The following is a 21,577-nucleotide window of genomic DNA, read 5'->3' as shown; positions in this document are numbered from 1 at the left end:
GAGCAACCACAGGTCGTCACTCAGTGTAGTTAGCCTGCTAGCGAACACAAATCCAACATGAGCACAAGGTGAGTTGCTACCAGTGTTTCAAAGATTCACGAACGAGTGACCAGCTGTGACCCGACTTTGATTTTAAAGACTTTTCCCTGAACTTCAGCCAATTTAAAGAGAGCAAGCTTTGCTGATCCGAGACCTCCGGCCTGATCCTCGCAGCGAGCTGTAAATCAAAAGTCAAATATTGGCTCCTAATTGAAGGGAGCAGATGTGTGTGCGCTGGAAGCCCCGCTGTGAAAAGTCCCATGATGCCGAGCAATTACTTTCACACCACTCAAATATTTGCGCCGCCTTCTGAGCAGGCTTTGTTACCGTGATTCGAGTGGAGTCCAACTCTTTAAAGTGATTTAAGAGTTTAAAGCGACACGATGTTGGATCCATGCAAACCTTGTTTGTGTGTCCTTCGACTAAAACGATCCATATGTCGTTCAATAAAATGTAATTGTTCGTCTGCTGCGACAAGAGTCGATGTTGACTGGTGTGAATCAAGTTACCGACATAATCTTCCATTTCTTTCAATTTATTTTTGTCGCAGGTTAGACGGTAAACTTGCATATTCACTGTGTAGCTGAATTGTTTGTGTACTTGCTAAAGGGGCTAGCATGTGGTTGTGTTGATGGTTACCGAGGGATGCAGTGAAATACAACTACCATGTAAGTAAGTAAGTACTTTAACAATCTAAAACAATACACAGTTAAAATAAATACTTAAAAGGTCAAGATAACACAGAGACGAACACAAGAGTCTCAGAGAATCAAGGAGAACACAGATGTTTCTTGAAGGAGTCAGTAGATCATCAAACACAGATGTTTCTTGAAGGAGTCAGTAGATCATCAAACACAGATGTTTCTTGAAGGAGTCAGTAGATCATCAAACACAGATGTTTCTTGAAGGAGTCAGTAGATCATCAAACACAGATGTTTCTTAAAGGAGTCAGTAGATCATCAAACACAGATGTTTCTTAAAGGAGTCAGTAGATCATCAAACACAGATGTTTCTTGAAGGAGTCAGTAGATCATCAAACACAGATGTTTCTTGAAGGAGTCAGTAGATCATCAAACACAGATGTTTCTTGAAGGAGTCAGTAGATCATCAAACACAGATGTTTCTTGAAGGAGTCAGTAGATCATCAAACACAGATGTTTCTTGAAGGAGTCAGTAGATCATCAAACACAGATGTTTCTCGAAGGAGTCAGTAGATCATCAAACACAGATGTTTCTTGAAGGAGTCAGTAGATCATCAAACACAGATGTTTCTTGAAGGAGTCAGTAGATCATCAAACACAGATGTTTCTCGAAGGAGTCAGTAGATCATCAAACACAGATGTTTCTTGAAGGAGTCAGTAGATCATCAAACACAGATGTTTCTTGAAGGAGTCAGTAGATCATCAAACACAGAGATGTTTCTTGAAGGAGTCAGTAGATCATCAAACACAGATGTTTCTTGAAGGAGTCAGTAGATCATCAAACACAGATGTTTCTTGGAGGAGTCAGTAGATCATCAAACACAGATGTTTCTTGAAGGAGTCAGTAGATCATCAAACACAAGATGTTTCTTGAAGGAGTCAGTAGATCATCAAACACAAGATGTTTCTTGAAGGAGTCAGTAGATCATCAAACACAGATGTTTCTTGAAGGAGTCAGTAGATCATCAAACACAGATGTTTCTTGAAGGAGTCAGTAGATCATCAAACACAGATGTTTCTTGAAGGAGTCAGTAGATCATCAAACACAGATGTTTCTTGAAGGAGTCAGTAGATCATCAAACACAGAGATGGTTCCAAAGCTTAGGAGCAACAGCCTTGAAGGATCTCTCTCCTCTGGTCCTGAAGTTCAGGAACCATCAGTAGATTCTGATCCACAGACCTCAGAGCCCGAGCTGGGGTGTAAGTCTGGATCAGATCACTGATGGAAGGTCTGACCATGAATAGATCTGAAAGTAAGAACCAGAAAATGATCCTGAAAGAAACTGGCAGCCAGTGAAGAGTTTGAAGGAGAAATGTGAGTTCTTCTACTAGAGCGGCCAGTGAAGAGTTTGAAGGAGAAATGTGAGTTCTTCTACTAGAGCGGCCAGTGAAGACTTTGAAGGAGAAATGTGAGTTCTTCTACTAGAGCGGCCAGTGAAGAGTTTGAAGGAGAAATGTGAGTTCTTCTACTAGAGCGGCCAGTGAAGAGTTTGAAGGAGAAATGTGAGTTCTTCTACTAGAGCAGCCAGTGAAGAGCTTGAAGGAGAAATGTGAGTTCTTCTACTAGAGCAGCCAGTGAAGAGTTTGAAGGAGAAATGTGAGTTCTTCTACTAGAGCAGCCAGTGAAGAGTTTGAAGGAGAAATGTGAGTTCTTCTACTAGAGCAGCCAGTGAAGAGTTTGAAGGAGAAATGTGAGTTCTTCTACTAGAGCAGCCAGTGAAGAGTTTGAAGGAGAAATGTGAGTTCTTCTACTAGAGCAGCCAGTGAAGAGTTTGAAGGAGAAATGTGAGTTCTTCTACTAGAGCAGCCCGTGAAGAGTTTGAAGGAGAAATGTGAGTTCTTCTACTAGAGCAGGTCAGAATTCTGGCTGCAGAGTTTAGTATGAACTGCAGGCGAGACACATCCTTCTGGTTTAGTCACAAAATAAACTGTTACAATAGTGTAAACGACACAAACACATGGATCCAGATCGTGTTGTGACTGATTTTTCTCAGTTGAAGGAAACAACGTGACCCCTGAGTCAGTTTACTTTTCTTTTACACAAAGTATGTGGAGACGTTTGTTTTTCCACACGTATTGTTATCAGTAAATTGCAGACATTGTGCAACTATTCTTCTTCTTCTTCTTATGATGGAAGTGCATCATCCGTCCTCCTTCCTTCGCCGACTCCTTCCTTCCTGCACCGACAGGTGCGGCGCCGAAGAAAGGCGGCTTATGTAAATCCTAATGAAAATGCAGGGCGACTGTAATTGAATATTGCAGTCGGAGTCCTGACAAGAGGGATTCCAGCGGCGAACGGGGGAAATGGTGCCTCGCTCCTCGTCTCCCCCCCCGACTTCCATCAGTCAATATAAATCACCGTGACAACCAGGGAAAACCAACCGACCATCGACTGAGCATCAGTGGCGCCAGAGCGACAGAACCAGCAGATTACGGTGCTTTGGAAGGAAATCCAGTCAATTTGAACGATTCTAATCTGGAGGCGCGAGGATCGTATAAAAACCAACAACAAAACAGATTTTAACCATCGGACGAGGCAACAGAAAACTGGCTTGACTTTTCGGAAACTGAAGCATGATTGACAGTTTCTTGGATTGAAGATTCAAGGAGTTTGTTTTGATTATCAATACTACTCTACTAGGAATTACGGTTGTCACAAAAATACCCGCTTTTTTTTGGTACCTGAAGTATCGAGTACACATGTTCTTGTTGAAACCGATGGGAGCAGTATATATATACAGTACATATATATATATATATACGCCTGTGCTTCGTGAACACCTCAGAAGAACCTCTAAAGTCTTCATGACTTAAGTGGTTATTCATTAAACCGTCAGTCGGAGACTTATTTGGAAACACTTTGGATTTGAAGCGGAAAAGTGTGGAGTAAATATCAATGCTTTAAACTATAAAAGTGTCTCTGAAGTTTGGAAACTAAAGAAGGAAAACACTTCAGACACCGGCGTTTATAATACTTAATACAGTTATGAAATTTGACATTAATATTATAAGACATTGACAATTATTTGTGTCGCTTTGATCACTTTTAAATGTAAGTAAGTAAGTAAGTAAGTAATATTTATTTATATAGCGCTTTTCGAGACCAGGGTCACAAAGCGCTTAGACAATCAAAACAATACTCAAAAAAGTACATACTTTAAAGATCAAGATAATACTGAGAACAACACAGGAGTTCCAGAAATTCAAGGAAAAGCCTGAACAAATAGAAACGTCTTAAGATGTTTCTTAAAGGAGTCAGTAGATCATCAAACACAGATGTTTCTTGAAGGAGTCAGTAGATCATCAAACACAGATGTTTCTTGAAGGAGTCAGTAGATCGTCAAACACAGATGTTTCTTGAAGGAGTCAGTAGATCATCAAACACAGATGTTTCTTGAAGGAGTCAGTAGATCATCAAACACAGAGATGTTTCTTGAAGGAGTCAGTAGATCATCAAACACAGATGTTTCTTGAAGGAGTCAGTAGATCATCAAACACAGATGTTTCTTGAAGGAGTCAGTAGATCATCAAACACAGAGATGTTTCTTGAAGGAGTCAGTAGATCATCAAACACAGATGTTTCTTGAAGGAGTCAGTAGATCATCAAACACAGATGTTTCTTGAAGGCGTCAGTAGATCATCAAACACAGATGTTTCTTAAAGGAGTCAGTATATCATCAAACACAGATGGTTCTTGAAGGAGTCAGTAGATCATCAAACACAGATGTTTCTTGAAGGAGTCAGTAGATCATCAAACACAGATGTTTCTTGAAGGAGTCAGTAGATCATCAAACACAGATGTTTCTTGAAGGAGTCAGTAGATCATCAAACACAGAGATGTTTCTTGAAGGAGTCAGTAGATCATCAAACACAGATGTTTCTTGAAGGAGTCAGTAGATCATCAAACACAGATGTTTCTTGAAGGCGTCAGTAGATCATCAAACACAGATGTTTCTTAAAGGAGTCAGTATATCATCAAACACAGATGGTTCTTGAAGGAGTCAGTAGATCATCAAACACAGATGTTTCTTGAAGGAGTCAGTATATCATCAAACACAGATGGTTCTTGAAGGAGTCAGTAGATCATCAAACACAGATGTTTCTTGAAGGAGTCAGTAGATCATCAAACACAGATGTTTCTTGAAGGTGTCAGTAGATCATCAAACACAGATGTTTCTTGAAGGAGTCAGTAGATCATCAAACACAGATGTTTCTTGAAGGAGTCAGTAGATCATCAAACACAGATGTTTCTTGAAGGAGTCAGTAGATCATCAAACACAGATGTTTCTTGAAGGAGTCAGTAGATCATCAAACACACATGTTTCTTGAAGGAGTCAGTAGATCATCAAACACAGATGTTTCTTGAAGGAGTCAGTAGATCATCAAACACAGATGTTTCTTGAAGGAGTCAGTAGATCATCAAACACAGATGTTTCTTGAAGGAGTCAGTAGATCATCAAACACAGATGTTTCTTGAAGGAGTCAGTAGATCATCAAACACAGATGTTTCTTGAAGGAGTCAGTAGATCATCAAACACAGATGTTTCTTGAAGGAGTCAGTAGATCATCAAACACAGATGATTCTTGAAGGATCAGTAGATCATCAAACACAGATGTTTCTTGAAGGAGTCAGTAGATCATCAAACACAGATGTTTCTTGAAGGAGTCAGTAGATCATCAAACACAAATGTTTCTTGAAGGAGTCAGTAGATCATCAAACACAGATGTTTCTTGAAGGAGTCAGTAGATCATCAAACACAGATGTTTCTTGAAGGAGTCAGTAGATCATCAAACACAGATGTTTCTTGAAGGAGTCAGTAGATCATCAAACACAGATGTTTCTTGAAGGAGTCAGTAGATCATCAAACACAGATGTTTCTTGAAGGAGTCAGTAGATCATCAAACACAGATGATTCTTGAAGGATCAGTAGATCATCAAACACAGATGTTTCTTGAAGGAGTCAGTAGATCATCAAACACAGATGTTTCTTGAAGGAGTCAGTAGATCATCAAACACAAATGTTTCTTGAAGGAGTCAGTAGATCATCAAACACAGATGTTTCTTGAAGGAGTCAGTAGATCATCAAACACAGATGTTTCTTGAAGGAGTCAGTAGATCATCAAACACAGATGTTTCTTGAAGGAGTCAGTAGATCATCAAACACAGATGTTTCTTGAAGGAGTCAGTAGATCATCAAACACAGATGTTTCTTGAAGGAGTCAGTAGATCATCAAACACAGATGTTTCTTGAAGGAGTCAGTAGATCATCAAACACAGATGTTTCTTGAAGGAGTCAGTAGATCATCAAACACAGATGATTCTTGAAGGATCAGTAGATCATCAAACACAGATGTTTCTTGAAGGAGTCAGTAGATCATCAAACACAGATGTTTCTTGAAGGAGTCAGTAGATCATCAAACACAAATGTTTCTTGAAGGAGTCAGTAGATCATCAAACACAGATGTTTCTTGAAGGAGTCAGTAGATCATCAAACACAGATGTTTCTTGAAGGAGTCAGTAGATCATCAAACACAGATGTTTCTTGAAGGAGTCAGTAGATCATCAAACACAGATGTTTCTTGAAGGAGTCAGTAGATCATCAAACACAGATGTTTCTTGAAGGAGTCAGTAGATCATCAAACACAGATGTTTCTTGAAGGAGTCAGTAGATCATCAAACACAGATGATTCTTGAAGGATCAGTAGATCATCAAACACAGATGTTTCTTGAAGGAGTCAGTAGATCATCAAACACAGATGTTTCTTGAAGGAGTCAGTAGATCATCAAACACAAATGTTTCTTGAAGGAGTCAGTAGATCATCAAACACAGATGTTTCTTGAAGGAGTCAGTAGATCATCAAACACAGATGTTTCTTGAAGGAGTCAGTAGATCATCAAACACAGATGTTTCTTGAAGGAGTCAGTAGATCATCAAGCGCAAAGAGAGAGAAGATCGTTCCAAAGCTTAGGAGCAACAGCCTGAAAAGATTTCTCTCCTCTGGTCCTGAACCGTGTGCGAGGAACCATAAGTAGATTCTGATCCACAGACCTCAGAGCCCGAGCTGGGGTGTAAGGCTGGATCAGATCAGTGATGGAAGGAGGAGCCTGACCATGAATAGCTCTGAATGTATCTTGTAAATGTAACTTTTTTCAGACCAGAGAGCCCATTGTTGTCATTAAATACCGCATTAAATGAGTAGAAATCAGTTTGAACATCAACGTACTCGAATCATAAGGGTTCACCTGTTATCTTGACAGTTGTCTCGTAATCTTTTGTTGTGATTTTGTCAGGTTATACAGTTTAATTCCATTCTATTCTTCAACCAAGCAATAAGCCGATTGTTTCCCTCAAGGCTCGATGTCCTCCAACCTTTAACCAACCATAGGGTTCAAATGAGAGGAAACCGTTTCCGTCCATCTGACCTCAAACGTGAGCAAATCATGGCCTTTTTTTTTTACATTCTTACGTACAGTCGAGCCTCGACCACATTTGGATTCTTAAACGAACCTTTAACAGCTGCTTTAACAGCAGAATCCTCTCTTCGTTCATCTGCTACCGACACTAGGAGGACGTGTGAAGAGAAGTCGGATCTTATCTCAACATTTTAAACCTGATTGTTTATTTAAACTCTGCACCGGTCGAAGGTGACGGTTCGATGATTGAATTCTCCATCACGCCGTGAAAATGTCAATAGCGAGTAAATGATAATAACTCACACGTTCTGTAAAGTTGTCAATTTGTACTTCTATGTCTCGTTGTTGTTTACGTCTCCGTCCGTCTGTGAACTGTGCGGCGCAGCTTGCTAGGCTCGGTTGCTATGGCGACAGAAGTAATACTAACTTATGATCTAGTCAAACACTAGTGATCCAGTGAAGTAATACTAACTTATGATCTAGTCAAACACTAGTGATCCAGTGAAGTAATACTAACTTATGATCTAGTCAAACACTAGTGATCCAGTGAAGTAATACTAACTTATGATCTAGTCAAACACTAGTGATCCAGTGAAGTAATACTAACTTATGATCTAGTCAAACACTAGTGATCCAGTGAAGTAATACTAACTTATGATCTAGTCAAAGACTAGTGATCCAGTGAAGTAATACTAACCTATGATCTAGTCAAACACTAGTGATCCAGTGAAGTAATACTAACTTATGATCTAGTCAAAGACTAGTGATCCAGTGAAGTAATACTAACTTATGATCTAGTCAAAGACTAGTGATCCAGTGAAGTAATACTAACTTATGATCTAGTCAAACACTAGTGATCCAGTGAAGTAATACTAACTCATGATCTAGTCAAACACTAGTGATCCAGTGAAGTAATACTAACTTATGATCTAGTCAAACACTAGTGATCCAGTGAAGTAATACTAACTTATGATCTAGTCAAACACTAGTGATCCAGTGAAGTAATACTAACTTATGATCTAGTCAAACACTAGTGATCCAGTGAAGTAATACTAACTTATGATCTAGTCAAAGACTAGTGATCCAGTGAAGTAATACTAACCTATGATCTAGTCAAACACTAGTGATCCAGTGAAGTAATACTAACTTATGATCTAGTCAAAGACTAGTGATCCAGTGAAGTAATACTAACTTATGATCTAGTCAAAGACTAGTGATCCAGTGAAGTAATACTAACTTATGATCTAGTCAAACACTAGTGATCCAGTGAAGTAATACTAACTCATGATCTAGTCAAACACTAGTGATCCAGTGAAGTAATACTAACTTATGATCTAGTCAAACACTAGTGATCCAGTGAAGTAATACTAACTCATGAACTAGTCAAACACTAGTGATCCAGTGAAGTAATACTAACTCATGATCTAGTCAAACACTAGTGATCCAGTGAAGTAATACTAACTTATGATCTAGTCAAACACTAGTGATCCAGTGAAGTAATACTAACTTATGATCTAGTCAAACACTAGTGATCCAGTGAAGTAATACTAACTTATGATCTAGTCAAACACTAGTGATCCACTGAAGTAATACTAACTTATGATCTAGTCAAACACTAGTGATCCAGTGAAGTAATACTAACTTATGATCTAGTCAAACACTAGTGATCCAGTGAAGTAATACTAACTTATGATCTAGTCAAACACTAGTGATCCAGTGAAGTAATACTAACTTATGATCTAGTCAAACACTAGTGATCCAGTGAAGTAATACTAACTTATGATCTAGTCAAACATTAGTGATCCAGTGAAGTAATACTAACGTATGATCTAGTCAAACACTAGTGATCCAGTGAAGTAATACTAACTTATGATCTAGTCAAACACTAGTGATCCAGTGAAGTAATACTAGCTTATGATCTAGTCAAACACTAGTGATCCAGTGAAGTAATACTAACTTATGATCTAGTCAAACACTAGTGATCCAGTGAAGTAATACTAACTTGTGATCTAGTCAAACACTAGTGATCCAGTGAAGTAATACTAACTTATGATCTAGTCAAACACTAGTGATCCAGTGAAGTAATACTAACTTGTGATCTAGTCAAACACTAGTGATCCAGTGAAGTAATACTAACGTATGATCTAGTCAAAGACTAGTGATCCAGTGAAGTAATACTAACTTGTGATCTAGTCAAACACTAGTGATCCAGTGAAGTAATACTAACTTATGATCTAGTCAAACACTAGTGATCCAGTGAAGTAATACTAACTTGTGATCTAGTCAAACACTAGTGATCCAGTGAAGTAATACTAACTTATGATCTAGTCAAACACTAGTGATCCAGTGAAGTAATACTAACTTATGATCTAGTCAAACACTAGTGATCCAGTGAAGTAATACTAACTTATGATCTAGTCAAACACTAGTGATCCAGTGAAGTAATACAAACTTATGATCTAGTCAAACACTAGTGATCCAGTGAAGTAATACTAACTTATGATCTAGTCAAACACTAGTGATCCAGTGAAGTAATACTAACTTATGATCTAGTCAAACACTAGTGATCCAGTGAAGTAATACTAACTTATGATCTAGTCAAACACTAGTGATCCAGTGAAGTAATACTAACTTATGATCTAGTCAAACACTAGTGATCCAGTGAAGTAATACTAACTTATGATCTAGTCAAACACTAGTGATCCAGTGAAGTAATACTAACTTGTGATCTAGTCAAACACTAGTGATCCAGTGAAGTAATACTAACTTATGATCAAGTCAAACATTAGTGATCCAGTGAAGTAATACTAACTTATGATCTAGTCAAACACTAGTGATCCAGTGAAGTAATACTAACTTATGATCTAGTCAAACACTAGTGATCCAGTCACTCGTCTCTTTCAACCTCCTTTGTTAAAGCAACAAATTGTAAGAACTTTTCATCTCGTCTCAGTTGTTTTCTTATAAGATCGTGAACTTCCAAACAAACCTGTCCGTCTTCACCGTATGCTAACGAGCTAAGTTGTTAGCATAATTTATAAAGTGTTATGTGTGCGTCTTCACCGTATGCTAACAAGCTAAGTTGTTAGCGTCATTTATAAAGTGTTATGTGTGCGTCTGCACCGTATGCTAACGAGCTAAGTTGTTAGCGTCATTTATAAAGTGTTATGTGTGCGTCTTCACCGTATGCTAACGAGCTAAGTTGTTAGCATCATTTATAAAGTGTTATGTGTGCGTCTTCACCGTATGCTAACGAGCTAAGTTGTTAGCGTCATTTATAAAGTGTTATGTGTGTGTCTTCACCGTATGCTAACGAGCTAAGTTGTTAGCGTCATTTATAAAGTGTTATGTGTGCGTCTGCACCGTATGCTAACGAGCTAAGTTGTTAGCGTCATTTATAAAGTGTTATGTGTGCGTCTGCACCGTATGCTAACGAGCTAAGTTGTTAGCGTCATTTATAAAGTGTTATGTGTGCGTCTTCACCGTATGCTAACGAGCTAAGTTGTTAGCATCATTTATAAAGTGTTATGTGTGCGTCTTCACCGTATGCTAACGAGCTAAGTTGTTAGCGTCATTTATAAAGTGTTATGTGTGCGTCTTCACCGTATGCTAACGAGCTAAGTTGTTAGCGTCATTTATAAAGTGTTATGTGTGCATGTAAAAGGAGGTGGATTTATTATTGATTTGGTGAAATCACGACGCGCCGGCGGCTCCTCTCTGATGTCGCTCAGTTTGGCGGGAAAAACAATGCAAGCCCAGCGAGACCGAGCGTTATACTTTATTGAATATTGTTTTGATTGTTTAAGCGCTTTGTGACCCTGGTCTGGAAAAGCGCTATACAAATAAAAATGACTTACTTACTTACTTATAAGTGATATTTTTCTACCATCATGTCGGCACCAAAGCGCGGAAATAAACGAAAGGGAAATATCATTGTTTTCCTTCTATAAACCTCCGGACCTAGTGTTAGTAAAAGTATCATGATTTTATATTCTATGTTAGTCTTTGTATCCTTTGTCTTTGTTGTTTTTCCTTGATCCATATTCTTTATCTTTAGACTTAGATTGTATTATCTTGTTCTTTCTCTTCATTTCTCTTTGTTCTTTGCTTATTTAATTTGTATTTATTTTTGTATGAATAATTGCTGTATTGCTATGACTAATTGGAAAAAAAAAAATATTTCAATCCAGTTCTACCTAACCTACCCTACAGTACTCGCTCAGTACGCAATTTTCTTTTTTTTAGGGTGATATATATAAAATATCGCATTAATATGGATGTCTCAATTCAAGACACCAATATCAAATATCGCACATATTTCCACTGTCGTGCAGAACTAACCAGAAGGAAGAAATAATACAGCGAAAAGGCTAAAAAATACTTCATCGGAGACATGTTCATGAAAGTGTAGTACAGTCAGTGTGAGGGAAGATAAACAGTCCACTGTGTATCTTTCTGTCACTACTGTAACATTGTTAGTTGCTGGAAACATAGATATTCAGATGAGGATCCAACAGATACAAGGAGCTCCAGTCAGTCCAGCCGGGCTGCGAGTGCAGTTGAGACCCGGGACAGGACTTGGATTATAGAGGGTCAGCGAGGAACAACAATAGCTCCTGTGTGTGGAGCCTGTGGAGCATCTCAACAGCTGAGACATAGAAAAAGTCGTAGCAAACACCACGGTTTCAGAAGCATCTCAGCTCTCGCTCCATCCCAGAATACCTCACCCACCTTCATCACGTGTCCACGCCTACTGTTCACCTTCATGTTCCCTTCATCACACTCTCCCTGGTTCTGTCCTCGGAGTCATCAGAGAACTGGAGATGCTGTTCTCGCTCACAGAGCCGGCGGCTGGCGGAGGATCAGAGCCCACAAATAAAGAGGGTCCGCGGAAACGTGGGCCGGAGCCTTTTGATCCGGAGAAACCGAACATGAGCGCAGTAGTAGAATGTCAGCGAGTTCACAAGCACAACAGTGTCTATTCTGATCCAGTGAAGTAATACTAACTTGTGATCTAGTCAAACACTAGTGATCCAGTGAAGTAATACTAACTTATGATCTAGTCAAACACTAGTGATCCAGTGAAGTAATACTAGCTTATGATCTAGTCAAACACTAGTGATCCAGTGAAGTAATACTAACTTATGATCTAGTCAAACACTAGTGATCCAGTGAAGTAATACTAACTTATGATCTAGTCAAACACTAGTGATCCAGTGAAGTAATACTAACTTATGATCTAGTCAAACACTAGTGATCCAGTGAAGTAATACTAACTTATGATCTAGTCAAACACTAGTGATCCAGTGAAGTAATACTAACTTATGATCTAGTCAAACACTAGTGATCCAGTGAAGTAATACTAACTTATGATCTAGTCAAACACTAGTGATCCAGTGAAGTAATACTAACTTGTGATCTAGTCAAACACTAGTGATCCAGTGAAGTAATACTAACTTATGATCTAGTCAAACACTAGTGATCCAGTGAAGTAATACTAACTCATGATCTAGTCAAACACTAGTGATCCAGTGAAGTAATACTAACTTATGATCTAGTCAAACACTAGTGATCCAGTGAAGTAATACTAACTCATGATCTAGTCAAACACTAGTGATCCAGTGAAGTAATACTAACTCATGATCTAGTCAAACACTAGTGATCCAGTGAAGTAATACTAACTTATGATCTAGTCAAACACTAGTGATCCAGTGAAGTAATACTAACTTATGATCTAGTCAAACACTAGTGATCCAGTGAAGTAATACTAACTTATGATCAAGTCAAACACTAGTGATCCAGTGAAGTAATACTAACTTATGATCTAGTCAAACACTAGTGATCCAGTGAAGTAATACTAACTTATGATCTAGTCAAACACTAGTGATCCAGTGAAGTAATACTAACTTATGATCTAGTCAAACACTAGTGATCCAGTGAAGTAATACTAACTTATGATCTAGTCAAACACTAGTGATCCAGTGAAGTAATACTAACTTATGATCTAGTCAAACACTAGTGATCCAGTGAAGTAATACTAACTTATGATCTAGTCAAACACTAGTGATCCAGTGAAGTAATACTAACTTGTGATCTAGTCAAACACTAGTGATCCAGTGAAGTAATACTAACTTATGATCTAGTCAAACACTAGTGATCCAGTGAAGTAATACTAACTTATGATCTAGTCAAACACTAGTGATCCAGTGAAGTAATACTAACTTATGATCTAGTCAAACACTAGTGATCCAGTGAAGTAATACTAACTTATGATCTAGTCAAACACTAGTGATCCAGTGAAGTAATACTAACTTATGATCTAGTCAAACACTAGTGATCCAGTGAAGTAATACTAACTTATGATCTAGTCAAACACTAGTGATCCAGTGAAGTAATACTAACTTATGATCTAGTCAAACACTAGTGATCCAGTGAAGTAATACTAACTTATGATCTAGTCAAACACTAGTGATCCAGTGAAGTAATACTAACTTATGATCTAGTCAAACACTAGTGATCCAGTGAAGTAATACTAACTTATGATCTAGTCAAACACTAGTGATCCAGTGAAGTAATACTAACTCATGATCTAGTCAAACACTAGTGATCCAGTGAAGTAATACTAACTCATGATCTAGTCAAACACTAGTGATCCAGTGAAGTAATACTAACTTATGATCTAGTCAAACACTAGTGATCCAGTGAAGTAATACTAACTTATGATCTAGTCAAACACTAGTGATCCAGTGAAGTAATACTAACTTATGATCTAGTCAAACACTAGTGATCCAGTGAAGTAATACTAACTTATGATCTAGTCAAACACTAGTGATCCAGTGAAGTAATACTAACTTATGATCTAGTCAAACACTAGTGATCCAGTGAAGTAATACTAACTTATGATCTAGTCAAACACTAGTGATCCAGTGAAGTAATACTAACTTATGATCTAGTCAAACACTAGTGATCCAGTGAAGTAATACTAACGTATGATCTAGTCAAACACTAGTGATCCAGTGAAGTAATACTAACTTATGATCTAGTCAAACACTAGTGATCCAGTGAAGTAATACTAACTTATGATCTAGTCAAACACTAGTGATCCAGTGAAGTAATACTAACTTATGATCTAGTCAAACACTAGTGATCCAGTGAAGTAATACTAACTTCTGATCTAGTCAAACACTAGTGATCCAGTGAAGTAATACTAACTTATGATCTAGTCAAACACTAGTGATCCAGTGAAGTAATACTAACTTATGATCTAGTCAAACACTAGTGATCCAGTGAAGTAATACTAACTTGTGATCTAGTCAAACACTAGTGATCCAGTGAAGTAATACTAACTTATGATCTAGTCAAACACTAGTGATCCAGTGAAGTAATACTAACTTATGATCTAGTCAAACACTAGTGATCCAGTGAAGTAATACTAACTTATGATCTAGTCAAACACTAGTGATCCAGTGAAGTAATACTAACTTCTGATCTAGTCAAACACTAGTGATCCAGTGAAGTAATACTAACTTATGATCTAGTCAAACACTAGTGATCCAGTGAAGTAACACTAACTTATGATCTAGTCAAACACTAGTGATCCAGTGAAGTAATACTAACTTATGATCTAGTCAAACACTAGTGATCCAGTGAAGTAATACCAACTTATGATCTAGTCAAACACTAGTGATCCAGTGAAGTAATACTAACTTATGATCTAGTCAAACACTAGTGACCCAGTGAAGTAATACTAACTTATGATCTAGTCAAACACTAGTGATCCAGTGAAGTAATACTAACTTATGATCAAGTCAAACACTAGTGATCCAGTGAAGTAATACTAACTTATGATCTAGTCAAACACTAGTGATCCAGTGAAGTAATACTAACTTATGATCTAGTCAAACACTAGTGATCCAGTGAAGTAATACTAACTTGTGATCTAGTCAAACACTAGTGATCCAGTGAAGTAATACTAACTTGTGATCTAGTCAAACACTAGTGATCCAGTGAAGTAATACTAACGTATGATCTAGTCAAACACTAGTGATCCAGTGAAGTAATACTAACGTATGATCTAGTCAAACACTAGTGATCCAGTGAAGTAATACTAACTTATGATCTAGTCAAACACTAGTGATCCAGTGAAGTAATACTAACTTATGATCTAGTCAAACACTAGTGATCCAGTGAAGTAATACTAACTTATGATCTAGTCAAACATTAGTGATCCAGTGAAGTAATACTAACTTATGATCTAGTCAAACACTAGTGATCCAGTGAAGTAATACTAACTTATGATCTAGTCAAACACTAGTGATCCAGTGAAGTAATACTAACTTATGATCTAGTCAAACACTAGTGATCCAGTGAAGTAATACTAACTCATGATCTAGTCAAACACTAGTGATCCAGTGAAGTAATACTAACTTATGATCTAGTCAAACACTAGTGATCCAGTGAAGTAATACTAACTCATGATCTAGTCAAACACTAGTGATCCAGTGAAGTAATACTAACTTATGATCTAGTCAAAAACTAGTGATCCAGTGAAGTAATACTAACTTATGATCTAGTCAAACACTAGTTATCCAGTGAAGTAATACTAACTTATGATCTAGTCAAAAACTAGTGATCCAGTGAAGTAATACTAACTTATGATCTAGTCAAACACTAGTGATCCAGTGAAGTAATACTAAATTATGATCTAGTCAAACACTAGTGATCCAGTGAAGTAATACTAACTTATGATCTAGTTAAACACTAGTGATCCAGTGAAGTAATACTAACTTCTGATCTAGTCAAACACAAGTGATCCAGTGAAGTTATACTAACTTATGATCTAGTCAAACACTAGTGATCCAGTGAAGTAATACTAACTTATGATCTAGTCAAACACTAGTGATCCAGTGAAGTAATACTAACTTATGATCTAGTCAAACACTAGTGATCCAGTGAAGTAATACTAACTTATGATCTAGTCAAACACTAGTGATCCAGTGAAGTAATACTAACTCATGATCTAGTCAAACACTAGTGATCCAGTGAAGTAATACTAACTTATGATCTAGTCAAAAACTAGTGATCCAGTGAAGTAATACTAACTTATGATCTAGTCAAACACTAGTGATCCAGTGAAGTAATACTAACTTATGATCTAGTCAAAAACTAGTGATCCAGTGAAGTAATACTAACTTATGATCTAGTCAAACACTAGTGATCCAGTGAAGTAATACTAACTTATGATCTAGTCAAACACTAGTGATCCAGTGAAGTAATACTAACTTATGATCTAGTCAAACACTAGTGATCCAGTGAAGTAATACTAACTTATGATCTAGTCAAACACTAGTGATCCAGTGAAGTAATACTAACTTATGATCTAGTCAAACACTAGTGATCCAGTGAAGTAATACTAACTTATGATCTAGTCAAACACTAGTGATCCAGTGAAGTAATACTAACTTATGATCTAGTCAAACACTAGTGATCCAGTGAAGTAATACTAACTTGTGATCTAGTCAAACACTAGTGATCCAGTGAAGTAATACTAACTTGTGATCTAGTCAAACACTAGTGATCCAGTGAAGTAATACTAACTTCTGATCTAGTCAAACACTAGTGATCCAGTGAAGTAATACTAACTTATGATCTAGTCAAACACTAGTGATCCAGTGAAGTAATACTAACTTATGATCTAGTCAAAAACTAGTGATCCAGTGAAGTAATACTAACTTATGATCTAGTCAAACACTAGTGATCCAGTGAAGTAATACTAACTTATGATCTAGTCAAACACTAGTGATCCAGTGAAGTAATACTTACTTATGATCTAGTCAAACACTAGTGATCCAGTGAAGTAATACTAACTTATGATCTAGTCAAACACTAGTGATCCAGTGAAGTAATACTAACTTATGATCTAGTCAAACACTAGTGATCCAGTGAAGTAATACTAACTTATGATCTAGTCAAACACTAGTGATCCAGTGAAGTAATACTAACTTTTGATCTAGTCAAACACTAGTGATCCAGTGAAGTAATACTAACTTATGATCTAGTCAAACACTAGTGATCCAGTGAAGTAATACTAACGTATGATCTAGTCAAACACTAGTGATCCAGTGAAGTAATACTAACTTATGATCTAGTCAAACACTAGTGATCCAGTGAAGTAATACTAACTTATGATCTAGTCAAACACTAGTCATCCAGTCACTCGTCTCTTTCAACCTCCTTTATTAAAGCAACATATTGTAAGAACTTTTCATCTCGTCTCAGTTGTTTTCTTAGAAGATCGTGAACTTCCAAACAAACCTGTCCGTCTTCACCGTATGCTAACGAGCTAAGTTGTTAGCATCATTTATAAAGTGTTATGTGTGCGTCTTCACCGTATGCTAACGAGCTAAGTTGTTAGCGTCATTTATAAAGTGTTATGTGTGCGTCTTCACCGTATGCTAACGAGCTAAGTTGTTAGCGTCATTTATAAAGTGTTATGTGTGCGTCTTCACCGTATGCTAACGAGCTAAGTTGTTAGCGTCATTTATAAAGTGTTATGTGTGCGTCTTCACCGTATGCTAACGAGCTAAGTTGTTAGCGTCATTTATAAAGTGTTATGTGTCCGTGTACAAGGAGGTGGATTTATTATTGATTTGGTGATACAGACGCGCCGGCGGCTCCTCTCTGATGTCGCTTAGTTTGGCGGGAAAAACAATGCTAGTCCCGCGAGACTGAGCGTTACAGGATCAACAGAACCAGCGGCAGAGGATCCGAACCCAATAAAGGAATCAACCCTTGTGTTACCTCAGGGTCAAGGTGACCCGAAGGCCCAAAAGCAAAAGGGTTTGTAGCATCCCCTGTTTTTGTCTCTGGGTTTAAGGGGTTTTCAGGCCCAAGGGACAACAAACTCAGATTTGCAATCTGTGTATTTTTGAACAGGGGGGGTGGGGGGGGATACTTGTTGAAGAATATTTGAAGTGTAAAAGAAAAAGTCGCAGTTGAGCTTCCAGCAGGTTTTTCAAGAAGTAAAGTTTGACAGGAGAAGTTTAGGTGAACGAGAAAAACCTGCAGCCGGTGAATTAATACAGTTATATTCCGATTTTTCCTTTTTAGGCATGTGAAAAATTGCAAAAACAGGAGCTCACGCTGCTTTAAATGACTCTTAGGTCAAGATTTTAATCGGGAACCAGCGAAATGTAATCGTTTATTCCTTCATCCTCTCATTTCTTGAATCGTTCTTCGACATCAGTTGCTAAGAGATGATGACATCGTTGATGGAGGTGAATATCTTATCTTTTTAAGTGTCAAACCTACTTTCAACCAGTAGTTTATCATTTCAAGTGAATCACAATTTGACGCAGACGAATGGAAGAACGTTTTAAAAGCGTGACAGCATTTGTCTGGATGACAATGGAAAAGGTAAGAAAAATCAGGAAACGAGTGTCCGGGGGTCGTTGAAGGTCACATGTCAAAATGAATGGAAACAGCAGAGGCAGAAATATATATCGTTACGCTCCGGCATTTTTCCGACGGGAATTCGATCAGTTTGTGTAAATGTCAGAGCAGGAAGAGAGGCACAGGATACATCTACGAGCAAATTTGAAATTCAAAACGCTTTGTGTACAAACGCCGTGGCGACCACAGCTCCAGCCCTGCCATCGGATACGTGGAAGTCCCTCAGAGTCAACAGCTGCACAACATGGTCATCAATGTTCACACTATGCTACGTATTTCGTTTACCATCAGCGACGATTGCTTTCATTTAAGATATTCCCATGAATCCAATGGTCTGGAGAGTGTTTTATGACCGAAACAATCCAGGGAGCAAGACGACCTTCTGACCTTTGACCATTGACTTTTAATTGATTTCTTCACGCACCTCGTTCGCAGCAGCACAAAAGCCCAAAATAATTGTATTTGATCAAACTAGTTAATTCATGAAGGTTTATATGCGTTTGCTCTTCATATCCATGATCATTTTATGCATGTATGGGCTTTAAACCAGCAAATCATAGTCATTAAAAAAAATAGCTATAATTAAGCTTACATTATGAATGGAAGATAATTTACTACAATAAATCATAGTCATTTCTACAGACCGTCAGTGAGACTGAAACCAAGTATTTAAAGTGAAAAAAGATGATTCAATCATTGCTTGATTTGATCTCTTTTCCATACAAAGAGAATCAATGCTACATATATTCATGTCCTACTTAAACACTTCTTATCTTTAAGTCTATTCAAACTGAGAAAAAAAAAGAAGGTTCTGTGAGATAATGACGATCTAACCTGAATTAAACATGCTTCACGTGCATCTCTTATAAATATTCATCCGGTATCACCGGGATAATTCCTGCGTGAAACGTTATAATCGGAGCAGTTGTAGTTCTTGTCACTCAAGACTCGAGTGACAAGAACTACAACGAGTCGAAACGCTTGTGTTCGGAGTGGATGAGGAGCAACATCACGTCTCTTTACAGACCTAAAGAAGTGACTACATCTCACAGCAACACAACAACAATAGTCAACTCGACGTCTTCATCAAACCAAAAAAAACAACGTCTCTATGAAGACTTTTAAGGTTGAGATGCTACCGTTTTGTTCATTTCAGGTGATCTCTGATCTCATAGCCGTCTGGTACTGAGCTGCAACTAGTATGGCAGTTCAATGTACAGAAGACTACCACTGTTTCAACCGGAGGATAGTCTAAATAACTGCATTATAATCATCATTATAACCAATAACCGTCAACCACTTTTAAGGGCTACCTCACCCGAAATATCTACTCAAACTCACGTCGACTAATGTTGATTATCTTCAGAGTAATCTGTTCATTTCATAGACAAAAGTGTTTGTTCATTTTAATGTAGCGTCTAAAAACATCCAAATACCTTCATACTTGAGTAACTGCTCCTCCAGCTTCAGCCGCTACATTAAAATGAACATTTTTTTGTCTCTAAAAAAGGAACAGATTTGCAAGTCGTTTCTCTTTAATTCCAGTTAATCTTAACCAGTCGAAAGTCTGACGCCGAGACGGTCGCGCAGGTCACTTCCTGCCGGAACCATCGGCTCCACAGAAGTTGTGGATTCGCGTGGACTTGCGAAGAAGCATCCTGGTGCACCGTGGGAAAACGACTCGAAGAGACCCTTACCTTGTCCACGTGATCTACTCCTTCTTCTTCTTCTTCTTCGAGCGTTTCATCCGACACCAGATGCAATGTTTCCTACCGGAGACACGGATTCCTTCTCCGCCGTGTCAAGCCGTACATGAAGTAGCACAAAGATGGTTTCGGATTTCACAAAGCATGATTTCCAGTGGAGCTACCATCCCCCATGACTGCAAACCAAGACCCTCACTGTAGCATGGCAATGCATGGTGGGAACATTAAATCACGGCTGGATGTCACTGCTGGGAGGAGAGAGAGAGAGAGAAAAAAAAACCAGGCTGGACTGGAACTCTGTTGCATATTTACCACACACTGGGGAATTCTAGTCAGTATTTGGAGTTAAAACCTCTTTTTTTTTCTTCTAGTGCTTCAATATTTGCTGTCCGGGTTCTGACCATCATGACTGTCAGACGTACAGATGTGCAGCTTAGCAATGCAGCATCTTCCCTTCGGATCACACACTTCTTCTACAGCCAAGGGCTAGGAATTGACACCGTTTTGGTGGAGAGATGAAGCCAGAGATGGAGCCAGAGATGGAGCCAGTGATGGCGGTGAAGGCTTGTGTTACACTCGCCGGCGCTCAAGTCTGTTTTCCAGCAGCGAAACACACGCACACGCGAGGGGGTTTCAAGGGCGGGAAATAAGAGAGAAAGACGCACCTTGCAGTGTGGATGAACGTCCCCCTTTTTTTTTTGTTTAATGTCTCGCCATTTCTCAGTGAGCAGCGGCTCTTACTCCCGCACGGAACGGCGTGACGCTCAGGCCAGGATCCATGACTGACTGACGGGCGAGCGCTCCTGCTGGAGGAGGCGGAGAAGGGCTGGACCACTGCGGGGTCTCAAGAGTGGGCCGCCGCTGCTACAGACACGTTTTTATCAGGATGTCGCTTTATTTACGCAGGTAAAATAATAACACGTCATCTTTCAACTCAGTTCTATATAATATTTACATGTTATTAACACGGAAATGTGTTATTTGTATTAGTATTTTGTCGTAGTTTAAAAGAAACGCCCCCATTTGATTGGCAACAATGGTACGGACCACTCCATTGTTGAGTCCAGAACACTAGTCAGTGTTATTATATTTATTAAACTGAATTTATACTGCATCAAAATTGGACTTTACATTTGAAAATATATCAGATTCCATGCACCGTTATTTTGGCAGTGTTTGTGCTTTTAAATGCATAATGCAGTGTAGAATGTTAGCTGTAAAAAATAAATAAATTACTGTAAACAATTAAATGTGAGCCAAAGTGT

The 21,577-nt window shown here is 38.2% G+C and overlaps 1 protein-coding gene across 3 annotated transcripts in view; it reads right to left on the bottom strand.

Moving 5' to 3' along the window:
• The window catches only part of wasf1 (WASP family member 1), a 116,671-nt gene extending 95,448 nt beyond the window's left edge, over positions 1-21,223 (bottom strand). The window contains exon 1 of one of the 3 annotated variants that reach the window (XM_087805952.1): positions 20,978-21,223. The gene's annotated coding sequence lies outside the window, so the exon portion shown is untranslated. Of the gene's footprint in view, positions 1-20,303; positions 20,423-20,977 lie in introns of those variants that run through there. The other 2 variants (XM_087805954.1, XM_087805953.1) reach the window with 2 other exon arrangements.
• Between the last annotated feature and the right edge of the window lie 354 nt (positions 21,224-21,577).

This window comes from Callionymus lyra, chromosome 13, assembly GCF_982586985.1.
Source record: "Callionymus lyra chromosome 13, fCalLyr1.hap1.1, whole genome shotgun sequence".
Lineage (NCBI taxonomy): Eukaryota > Metazoa > Chordata > Actinopteri > Syngnathiformes > Callionymidae > Callionymus > Callionymus lyra.
The sequence above is the reverse complement of the archived record's forward strand: the minus strand, read 5'-3'. Positions and strand labels throughout refer to the sequence as shown.